Source organism: Oryctolagus cuniculus, chromosome 6, assembly GCF_051225735.1.
Source record: "Oryctolagus cuniculus isolate XC-2025 breed Fujian yellow rabbit chromosome 6, ASM5122573v1, whole genome shotgun sequence".
Taxonomy (NCBI): domain Eukaryota; kingdom Metazoa; phylum Chordata; class Mammalia; order Lagomorpha; family Leporidae; genus Oryctolagus; species Oryctolagus cuniculus.
Genome location: NC_142872.1, coordinates 25,209,271 through 25,220,810, shown reverse-complemented (window position 1 = coordinate 25,220,810; position 11,540 = coordinate 25,209,271). Strand labels below are relative to the sequence as shown.

Sequence of the window (11,540 nt, the reverse complement as noted above, 5' to 3'; positions counted from 1 at the left end):
ACCAACGGCAAAGGAAGACCTTTCTCTCTGTCTCTCTCTCACTGTCCACTCTGCCTGTCAAAAAAAATAAAAATAAAAATAATAAATCCCACTGTTATTATTATGAAAAATCATTTAATCTTTAAAACGCAGAACCTACCAATGGACAAAACACAAGGACACCTACTCACTTTCAGGAATCTTAAGAGTGTAGCTGTCACTGGCCACAAGAATCTTCAATGAAAGATCATCCACTGGGGGTCTTCAATTTTGATTGATGAAAATGACTTCGAGTTGACAAAAACTGTGAGCGCTGACACACAAGGAGACTTGCGTGGCAACAAGAAAAAAAAAATCACAAAACGTTACTGAAAAATCAACACCTTCAGCTAAATAATTAAAATGATGTTAATATACGTGAATAGTAACATAGTAAAAGCAATCAACACATTACTGTTTGTTCCAAAGCTCTTTTTTAAAATATTTATTTGAAAGGCAGAGTTAGAGAGAGAGAGATGGAGAGAAACAGAGATCTTTCAACCACTGGGTCACTCCCCTAAGGGCCACAATGGACAGGGTTTGGCCAGGCTGAACCCAGAAGCCTGGAACTCCAACCAGGTCTCCCACATGGCTGGCGGGGGCCTGGAGTGCCTGGGTTGGAGTCCAGCTCTGCGTTCAATCTTCATCTTCTTGCTAATGCGCACTCTGGGAGGCTGCAAGTGACAGCTTAAGTCAGTAGGTCCCTGCCGCCTACCTGGGAGACATAATCTGAGTTCCTGGCTCCCAGCTTTAGACAGTCAGTCCTGGGCTTTGCAGGCTTTTGGGGAATGAACCAGTAGATGGGAGTTTCTCATATTCTCTCTCTCTCTCTGCCTCTCAGATTAAAATGTTAAAAAATTAATCATAAAAATTTCATAAAACATGTTTTCCAGCTTTTTCAAACATAAGGATAGACTTTTTAGTATCAAAGTATATATATTTATACCCTAGAACAGGAATTGGCAAATCAGTCCATAATCTGTGTACCGTTAGGAGCTAAGGATAGCTGAAGAGAGTATTTGTAAGGAGTAACATCGGATAGAAAATTACCCGAAGTTCCAACTTCTGAGTTCATAAAGTCTGCCTGGAACGCAGCCTTGCCCCTTCATGGACACCCTGTCTGTGTCGCTCTCACACTGCAACACTAGAGGGTGAACACTGAGACAGAACGACACAGCCCTCAACACCTCACACAGTTACTGCACCTCCCCAACTTCTGACCTGGCATGGAGTTTCACTCTGTATTATCCACTCCCATATCGTCAGTCCTAAAATAGTAGGTGAAGAACGGGAGACAGTCAATAACAATCTGTTTAAAATATACACGGACGTCACAATCCTCAGAGACATGCTTCTCTGAGTAAGTGCTCTAAACAAAGTAAATTCGAATTTTTATATGCTTTCAAGATTCATAAACTAAAGCTCACTTATAGCTTGAACCAAAAATAGGTAGAAGCTCAGATTTTTAAATCTACTACTTTTCTGGCAAAGAAAGAAAACCTAGAAACAAATTCTCTGTGGGATCGCTGTTTGCATTTCAAAAATCAATCTGGATTCTACTAAAAGTTCTATTGTCTCTATTAGAATGACTAAACCAGTTACAAGTAGTCATTTATTTGTAAGAATATTTAGCCGGTGCCGCGGCTCACTAGGCTAATTCTCCGCCTTGCAGCGCCGGCACACAGGGTTCTAGTCCCGGTCGGGCGCCGGATTCTGTCCCGGTTGCCCCTCTTCCAGGCCAGCTCTCTGCTGTGGCCAGGGAGTGCAGTGGAGGACAGCCCAAGTGCTTGGGCCCTGCACCCCATGGGAGACCAGGAGAAGCACCTGGCTCCTGCCTTTGGATCAGTGCGATGCGCCGGCCGCAGTGCGCTGGCCGCGGCAGCCATTGGAGGGTGAACCAACGGCAAAAGGAAGACCTTTCTCTCTGTCTCTCCCTCTCTCACTGCCCACTCTGCCTATCAAAAAAAGAATATTTACTGATTTCCACTTGTTGTAAACCGGTTCACACAAATTTAGACCTCTACCAAATTTTATGGTGCCAAAATAATTACAAAAAGATAAACACGTTACTTTTAAAAAGGAATATAAGATTTATGTCTTAATCAACTCTCGATGGACTGCTTTAGTCTTAAAGGATAAATTTAAGAACAGGAGTACATATTTCATTAGAAGAATGATAGAGTTGTTAATACTTGAAAAAATGTGTATTTTCATTTTTATTTGAAAGGCAGAGAGACACAGAAACAGATGGAGAGAGATCTTCCAGCTGCTGATTCACTCCCCAAACAGCTGAAGCCAGGAGCTCAGAACTCAGTTTAGGTCTCCCATGCGGGTGAAAGGGATCCAAGCACCTGAGCCATCATCAGCTGCCTGCCAAATGCACCGTAGCAGGAAGCTAGAATCGGAAGTAGAGCAGCCAGCATTCAAACCAGTCACTCCAATATGGGATGCAGGTATCCCCCAAGCAGCAACTTAACCAATGCACCAGATGCTGTCCCCCAATGTCCAGCACTGTATAAGCTCGGTGAACACTGTACTTTTACCTTATTTTTTCCTTAGTTTACAAACTAAAAAGCTGAATGTCAACTCAAAAATGTGCTGGAAGCCCCAGAGCTCATTTAAACTGTGAAGGCAGAGTTTGAAATGAAGCTGGCTAATTCCCAGGACCCAGTGCCAGTAACGGCACTGGCTAACCTCAAGCTGGCCCTGGAAGCTGATATGCCACATCAGAGATGCTTCTAGAATTTAGGACGCACTTCAGGCCCGCCTCACTCTGTAGTTCATAACCAAGGAAATCATTACTTAGAAGTAGTGAGTTGCCATGACTCCTTATGTCATTCTAATCCCCAATCACCCTTTTTTTATTTTCAGTGTATCTGTTTTCCAAAGATAAAGAGGCTTGCAGAAATGCCTGCTACAAGACAACCAGGATCCAGCTTACAAGCGAGAAACCACATCACCCTCCATCCTCTGCTCTAGGAAGGCTTCCACGCGCCAGCTTTACCGACAACCACAATTCAGCACTTCTCACCTGTCAGGAACACTTAGTTCTGGATTTATAACGGTAAATCAAGTGAAAGCTCTTCCTCTAGGGAGTTTTGGTGTGTGGAGCAGAGAATAAACATACTAAACACATAAGTAAGGTAGTTTCAAGTACTGACGCATGACGTCAAGAAGATAACACCAGTGGTGCAGTAACTGGAAGAGGGGCTGCGCCAGCAGAAGTGGCTCAGGACGGCCGGCGGCACCCGAGTGGCGGCCAGACCGCTGTGGCGGAGGCTGCTGGCGGCATTCTCTTTCTGCTTAGTAATCCGGGCCCAGCCTACAGCCGGGCACATGGCAGCAAGCTCAGAGACTTCTCAGCGCAGCCACAGCTGAGACGCACACAGAGGCCCTGTGCAGTGCTGGTGGGCATCCCCGCTGCCCCTACTTCCTCCACCAGGTGCCTGGCAGTGGCAGGAGCTGGGCCAGTCTGAAGCCAGGAGTCAGGAGCTTCATCCAGGTCTCTCACATGGGTGCAGGGGCCCAAGGACTTGGGCCATCCTCTGCTGCTTTCCCAGGCCATGGCAGAGAGCTGCATTGAAAGAGGAGCAGGCCAGCGCCGCAGCTCAATAGGCTAATCCTCCGCCTTGCGGTGCCGGCACACCAGGTTCTAGTCCTGGTCGGGGCGCCGGATTCTGTCCCGGTTGCCCCTCTTCCAGACCAGCTCTCTGCTGTGGCCAGGGAGTGCAGTGGAGGACAGCCCAAGTGCTTGGGCCCTGCACCCCATGGGAGACCAGGAGAAGTACCTGGCTCCTGCCATCGGATCAGCACAGTGTGCCAGCCACAGTGCGCCGGCCGTGGCGGCCATTGGAGGGTGAACCAACGGCAAAGGGAGGACCTTTCTTTCTGTCTCTCTCTCTCACTGTCCACTCTGCCTGTCAAAAAAAAAAGGCAGCCAGGATGAGAACCGGTGCACTTATAGGATGCTAATGCCACAGGCAGAAGCGCAGCCTACTATGCCACAGCAGTGGCCCCTGTCAATACAATTTTTAAGCTTAATTTCTCCAAGGTAACTCCTGAGAAAGTTACTAGCATTATATTTCTTAATAGACTGCCCTGCACAATTTTATTGATCCCTTCAAGCTAAAATATAAATATTTTTCTGTTTATACAAAATGTCACAGATTGTAGAGAAAGAGACAATGACAAATTAATTTTCCAACCATTCCCCATTCCTGAATTTTAATGAGACCATCCAGAAGAAGAAAGCCAAAGTCTAAGCTATTCAAATTATAGGTCGAGTTGTACATCTTAATATATGCAAATAACTACAGAAAAAAGGAAACCATTTGGGATAAACTCCACAAAATTCATTAACTGCTTCAAAAGAAGGATCCAGATAAACAAAACTGCTGTTAATAACGTCAGTCAGTCACTCTCTCTACTGAGCGCTCTTTTCCTTACTTTAAAGCTGACTGCAGGAGGGCGGATGCTGCTTGATTATCTGTTGCACGAGATCAGGATGAGTGGACTGAAAACACGAAGCAGCTGTCTGGTCCAGTTCAAATTCAAACTTTCTCCAAAGGCCTGGAACATCAAAGACTTCATTCCACCTCCTGCACACGGAGGCTGCAGGCCCCATCTAGTAAGGGAAGATGCTGAAAACCACGCAGTGGCACGTGGGAAGGCAAACCCCGTGCCCAGGACTGCAGACGTGCACATTTGGTTCAGGAAAGAGCAGGAGCCAAGTTGTGGCTGTTCCGCTGCTGGTGAAGATGGGACAATGTCATTCACAACAGATGAACTGCTCCTCTTCATTGTCTGAACATTAAAACCTGTTCAGAGTGGACAGTGAGAGAGAAGGACAGAGAGAAAGGTCTTCCTTTTCCGTTGGTTCACCCTCCAATGGCCGCTGCGGCCGGCGCACCACACTGATCTGAAGCCAGAAGCCAGGTACTTCTGGTCTCCCATGGGGTGCAGGGCCCAAGCACTTGGGCCATCCTCCACTGCACTCCCTGACCACAGCAGAGAGCTGGCCTGGAAGAGGGGCAACCGGGACAGAATCCGGCGCCCCGACCGGGACTAGAACCCGGTGTGCCAGCGCCACAGGTGGAGGATTAGCCAAGTGAGCTGCGGTGCCGGCACCCATTTCGACCGTAGTGCTGGGAGAGCGGGTGCACACTCACGTTCCCGTGTCCTCGGCACACAGCCACACCTGTCAGCTCAGGGACATGCGAGACGTGTTCGACTACTCTCCGTTTTCTAGTGAACAGTTGGAGGCGAATGGTTGATGGAAATGTGAGAAAAAGTACCCAGCCCCTGAGCAGGTTTTAATGTTCACACAACGAAGAGGAGCAGTTCATCTGTTGTGAATGACATTGTCCCATCTTCACCAGCGCGCTGGCCGCGGCGGCCATTGGAGGGTGAACCAACGGCAAAGGAAGACCTTTCTCTCTGTCTCTCTCTCTCACTGTCCACTCTGCCTGTCAAAAAAAAAAAAAAAAAAAAAAAAAAAAAAAAAAAAAAGAAAGAAAAGAAAAGAAAAAAGAAAAGAAAAGAAATACATGGGTGAATGCTACGACTGCAGCGGGGACAAGCTGCATGGGACAGAACAGAATGGCACAGGCTTTGAGTCCGTGTGTGCCAGAAGTGGCCGGGGACCCTTTCAAGAAGAAATGCAGAGGGAGCAGTGTGTGCACCGGTTTTCCTGGGCAATCATGGCACCTTACTGTCTCCCAAAGGAGGAAGCACAGTGCTGCAACTGTGCTGAGTAAGAACTCCTGGGAGTTCTGGGGTCAGTGCAGCACAGTTAGAAGCCCAGGGTAAGTTCCAGCTCTGTCCCTGGCTGACCCTGGGGTCCTGTCAGGGATAAACGCTCGATGCCTCAGTTTCTCACAGGCACAGCAGGCAGAACCGCGGTACCTACACCCCGAGGCTGCTGTGAGCGCTCAGTAAGTGCCGTGGTCTGTGATGTCACACTACCTCACAATCCGTCCTCCAAAGTGTTCTTCTGAACTGTTCTCACTGCTTACACTAAAGCAAAATTCTAACAAAGTCAAAGGCTCTGCAACAAGCTTCAGATAACAGTCACAACCTAGGAGCTTCGGAGACGTCGGGAAGAGACGTTGGGAAGGGCAGGGACAGAGTCAGCACAAGCAACGGTAAAGGCGCCCTGTCCCTCAGACAAGGAACAAGGCGTCTCCAGGTAGTAGCCGGCTTGGGCCACAGTCACAAGTTCCAACAAGTTTGAATTCCAGATATATCCAAGTACATACAGGGGCTGGTGCTGTGGCGTAGCGGGTAAAGCTGCCACCTGCAGTGCCAGCATCCCATATGGGTGCTGGTTTAAGTCCCGGCTGCTCCACTTCCCATCCAGCTCCCTGCTATGGCCTGGGAAAGCAGTAAAAGATGGCTCAAGTCTTTGGGCCCCTGTAACCACAGGGGAGACCTTGAAGAAGCTCCTGGCTCCTGGCTTCGGATTGGCCCAGCTCCTGCTATTTTGGCCATTTCGGGAGTGAGCCAGTGGATACAAGAACTCTCTCTCTGCCTCTGCCTTGCTGTAACTCTTTCAGATAAATAAATAAATCTTAAAAAAAAGTATATATGATTATCCTGTACATACATTTTATATAAGAAACTGAAGTATTTCAAGTATATAATTATTTGAAAGGCAAGGTAATGGTGAGAGTGATTCTAAACATTAACTTTGGTTAACTATTTAACCCTCCTTTCATCCACCAGTGTTAGCAATGGACATATAGAACATTCAGTGTCATAACTGACACGGTTCTGCAAACCTAATGAAAGATTTATTTAATATGGGCGTATTTCTGACCTGTGATTCACTATCTGACATTAAGCACTGCTTGACCATAACCCAGAAGCCAAAGTCAGCTACCTGCAGGGCAACCTATCCACTGACCGAAAACTCCTCCTCCTTCTCTGCTGGCTCTCACCTGCCAGCTCTTCATTCCTCTAAAACCCCAGTACGCAGGGCTTCGAGGCACAGCCAGGGGAGCGCACGGGGGCTCAAGGTCCACCACCCACTGCCCCGCTGCCACCGGGGACCCCACTGTCAGCCACGGCCCTGGTTCTCAGGGACAAGGCTGCCCCTCCCAGCCTCATACCCCACTCAGCCATCAAGCGGCCACAGAGCACACGTTCAGAGGATGCTGGCACCAAGAAAGACCCGCCCCCCTCCCCCAGGACACACCACTTTGTTCACTGTGGACACTTTTCTGCTGAGTTCCCAGAATGGCCATTCTTCATGCTGGGGAACACTGAAGTCATCTGCCATGCGCGCGCCCCCTACACGGGCAACAAGATACTCATGAGCACCTGGCTCAGGTCGCTGACCCCTTCAGGGTCACATCCATTACTCAGCCGGCGGTTGAAGGAACTTGGCTGCTGTCACCGTCTGGAATTCTGAGGGCCAACGAGAGGACACCGGCAAAACAAGAGGCCCCATCGAGTGATGCGCCACTTACAGAAAGCGAGAAAAATGGAGGCAGCTGCCTTCCGCACCGTCATCAGGCTCTCCCTGCGTGCCAAGTGAACACACCGAAGGTTCTTTAAAAAGCTTCACGTTTTCAACTGTCAAACAGACACCCCAGGTAGAAAACCACAGGTAAGAGAGCAACAACTCAAAGCCGAGGCAGCTGTCTGGCACTGCAGTTAACACGCCCCTTAGGACGCCTGCATCCCATACCAGATGTTGTCAAAAACACTGACGGTCTCGGCAGCCCCCATAAACTGTGAGGTTCTAAGGGAGACAACAAGCTGTACAAACAATAAAGATCCCACATCAATTGCAGTCTTCCTTTTTACTCGCTGGATATTATGCCTAGTGGTGGATTAAGCCCGTGATTAAAGTGGATTAAAATCACGTCTTTACGGGGCCAGCACTATGGCATCGTCAGCTAAGCCTCCGCCTGCAGAGCCAGCATCCCAAATGGCCACAACAGCCAGGACTAGGCCAGGCCAAAGCCAGAAACTTGGAGCTTCTTGAGTCTTCCTTGAGAATGCAGGGGCCCAAGCACTTGAGACATCTGCTGCTGCCTTCTCAGGCTCATTAGTAGGGAGCTGGATCAGAAGTGCAGCAGCTGGGGCCAAGGTAGCAGGTAAAGCCGCCGTCTTCAGTGCCAGTATCCCATATGGGCGCCGGTTCAAGTCCCGGCTGCTCCACTTCCGATCCAGCTTTCTGCTACGGCCTGGGGAAGCACTAAGAGATGGCCCAAGTCCCTGGAAGAAGCTCCTAGCTCCTGGCTTTGGCTCAGCTTTTGCCGCTGCGGCCATCTGGGGAGTGAACCAGCGGATGGAAGACCTTTCTGTCTCTCCCCCTCTCTGTAACTCTGCCTCCAAAATAAAAAGTCTTTAAAAAAGGGAGAGAAGTAGGGGGATGGCGGAGGGAGGGGGAGGGAAGTTAGTGTGGTTATCGTCTTAGACCCCACCAAAGAAACACATGAAATCTGCTCTTAGATGAGTAAGAATGAGCAAGTCCAAAAGATCCCTGAATCAACTGGAAATATCACCCAGCTTTCAAGGAGGGTTTACCTCAAACAAACCCTCCTCCAGCAGGGCCGGCCCTGGTCTTGGTGTCCTCACGCCTTCACTCTGGCCAGCCCTTCACACATTCCCTCACAGTGCTTATTTTTAAATAAGCTGTGGGAAAACTGCGGCGTGCAAAGGGAGAGGGCCCCAGGGCCCCAGCGGAAGACCCTGGGCGGGAGGCCGGGGTCCAGGGTCCGGGGCGGCCTCGCTTTGCTCCCTGCCCGGCCGCCCACGCCGCCCGCAGGAGGAGCCGGGAGCCGCCCGGGCCCGGCCTCCGCTGGCGCAGCCAGCTCAGGGCGCCGATAACTAACGCGGGTGGCTCCATCAAGGTATTTGCAACACGTTTCTGAGAGAAAATCATGGTAATTTAGTTCTCCATGTCATATCCTGGACACCGGCTCTCAAAAGGCGAGAGTCCTCCAACACACGGGGAGAGCCAGAGCCCGCTTGCCGTTCCCGCAGTGCCGGAGGGGAACGCGGGCGCCCGCACCTGCGCGCCGCCAGGTGTGCGGCCCTCAGCGTGCAGCAGCGCTGGGCTCACGCTCGCCGCAGACGGACGCTCCCGCGAAGCCCGCACCTCAATGGCAAACCAAGCAGGGGGCTGCCCCGACGGCCGGAGGTCCCTCTGCCCACCCCGGAGGAAAGGCTACCTTCAAAGACGTAACCGGGCCGCGGCGGGCTACGAGAAGCACCCAGTCCTCGGAGCGCGACCCGCAACGCTAAGCGCCCCGGAGCGCGTCGACCGCGGGCGTCCCACGGGCCGGCCCCAAGCTCGCCCCGCCCCCAGAGGCCCCGCCCTGTCCCCAGAGACCCCGCCCTCGCCTCACCTCGCTGCCGGAGGCCCTGCCCTTCTCCAGCGGCTCCCGCCCCGCCCCGGATGCCCCGCCCTCACCTCGCCCCGCCCCCAGAGGTCCCGCCCTGTCCCCGGAGACCCCGCCCTTGCCTCGCCTCGCTGCCGGAGGCCCTGCCCTTCTCCAGCGGCTCCCGCCCCGCCCCGGGTGCCCCGCCCTCACCTCGCCCCGCCCCCAGAGGCCCCGCCACGCCTCCAGGCCGCTGCGTGGAGCGCTCCTCGCGCGTTCTGGGCTCCGGAAGACCCGGGGATGCGCCCTAGGTGGCAGAGGCTGCTGATGGTCAGCGGTTGACCCGGGCCGGCTATCCTCCACACACGGCGGTGAACCCCCGGTTCCGTGTGCAGGGTATTCAGCCGCCGTCAGTATCCAACACGGGGAAGTTTCTGAACCCGCAAATTGGGAACAGCGCTGTCCCTGCTGTACGGCTCCGGGGGCCTTCCGTGCACAGGTACGGAGCGAGAGCTAAGGATTTTCAAACTTCTTTCTTATTCCTCATTATTTTAAAACTCTGGGATCAGGGATCGGCTTTGTGGAGCAGCGGGTAGGGCCGCGGCCTGCAGCTCCGACACCCGCAAGGGCGCAGGTTCGATTCCTGGTGGCTCTGCTTCTGATACCGCCCCTCTGGTGGCCTAGGAAAGCCGCGGAGGCAGCCCAAGTCCCTGGGAGCACCCATGCAGGAGATCCAGAAGAGGCTCTGGCTCAAACTTGGCTCAGCCCTGGCCTTTGTGGCCATCTGGGGACGGAACCAGCAGGTGAAAGATCTCTCTCTCTCTCTAATTCTTTCAAATAAAAAATAAATCTTTAAAAAAATCTGAAATTGAACTATACACAACATATTCGAATCTCCTCCTTTTGCTAACGTTATGGAGTCTGTTTATGCTTTTCTTTTCTTTTTTGAAAGGTATCCTTACAGAGACAGACAGAAGGAGAGACAGCGAGAGGGGTCTTCCATCTTCTGGCTCACTCCCCAGATGGCCGCAAAGGAGGGGCTGGGCCAGGCTGGAGCCAGGAGCTGCCTCTGGGTCTCCCACATGGCTGCAGGGGCCCAAGCACTTGGGCCATCCTCTGCTGCTTTCCCAGGCCATCAGCAGGGAGCTGGATCAGAAGAGGAACAGCCAGGACTAGAACTGGCACCCATATGGGATGCCGGCCATGTGGGTGGCGGCTCAGTCTACTGAGCCACAACACCGACCCTCCCTTATTTTTTTTTTTTTCTGTTAACTTTGTTGAGGTAGCATTGATAAAATTACCATTCCTGATATTGACAATTCATGTCTACACTCCTATCTGATCAGCCTAGTTCAAGGCCATCAATTTTGTTGATCTTCTTCAAGGGCCAATTTTTGGTTTCATTAACTTTTTCTGCTTTTTTCCCCATTTTAAATTGATTTTCTTCTCTGCTCTTTATTTCCTTTATTTTGGGTTTCAATTATTATAGGTTTTCTAGTTTCTTAAGGTGAAAGCTGAGTCCACGGGTCGAGGCCTTCCTTCGATTCTGATACAGGCAGTAGTGCAGGAGCATCCTGAGAGCCGCCTTAGCCGCGGCTCCCTAACCTCAGGGGTCCACAGAACTCCGCCCGAGCCCCCTCCCAGGCAGCAGTTCTGGAATTCCCCAGGCTGTACCTGGAGTCCTCGCTTCTCTCCTGTCTCTGGGGAGCACTGTCTTTTCCTGCTGGGTGTCTGGCCTTGAGAGTCACTGTTTCAAGTACTTGTCCTTTTAATTTGTTTTGTTCTCATGTAGCTGTAACCCAGTCTGTGTTTCTCTGTCTTGGCTGGAATGAGACATCTCCTCACACCGTATACTAGTGGCCTCGTGAGAGAGTCCTTTTTCTTAACTGTTCTGCTACGGCTGGGCACGCAGGTTTTGCTGTTATGCAGTGTGCTGTGAACATCGTATATCTGGGTGAACCTCTGTGACTGCTACTGAAGACTGTTTCCAGAAATGGAATTACTGGTTAAAATGGTTGTGATTTTGATGGAAATAGTCAACTCTAAAATCATGTTGGTTAGATAATTATGATATACTTAATTTTCAAAATAGAGTATAGAAATACTCCTATAATACTTTAAAAAGGAATCTCTGTATAGTCCTTTTGCTAGAGGTGGCATTGTTATCAGACTTTGAGTAAATAGTGATTC

General features: G+C 50.9%; 1 long non-coding RNA gene across 1 annotated transcript in view; it reads right to left on the bottom strand.

The window, feature by feature from the left end:
* LOC149126060 (uncharacterized) overlaps positions 1–9,326 on the bottom strand; it is a 51,226-nt gene extending 41,900 nt beyond the window's left edge. Inside the window, exons 1-2 of the long non-coding RNA XR_016236140.1 lie at positions 9,201–9,326; positions 171–308 (exon numbers count right to left, since the gene is read on the bottom strand). This is a non-coding gene — a long non-coding RNA (uncharacterized LOC149126060). The remainder of the gene's footprint in view (positions 1–170; positions 309–9,200) is intronic.
* Between the last annotated feature and the right edge of the window lie 2,214 nt (positions 9,327–11,540).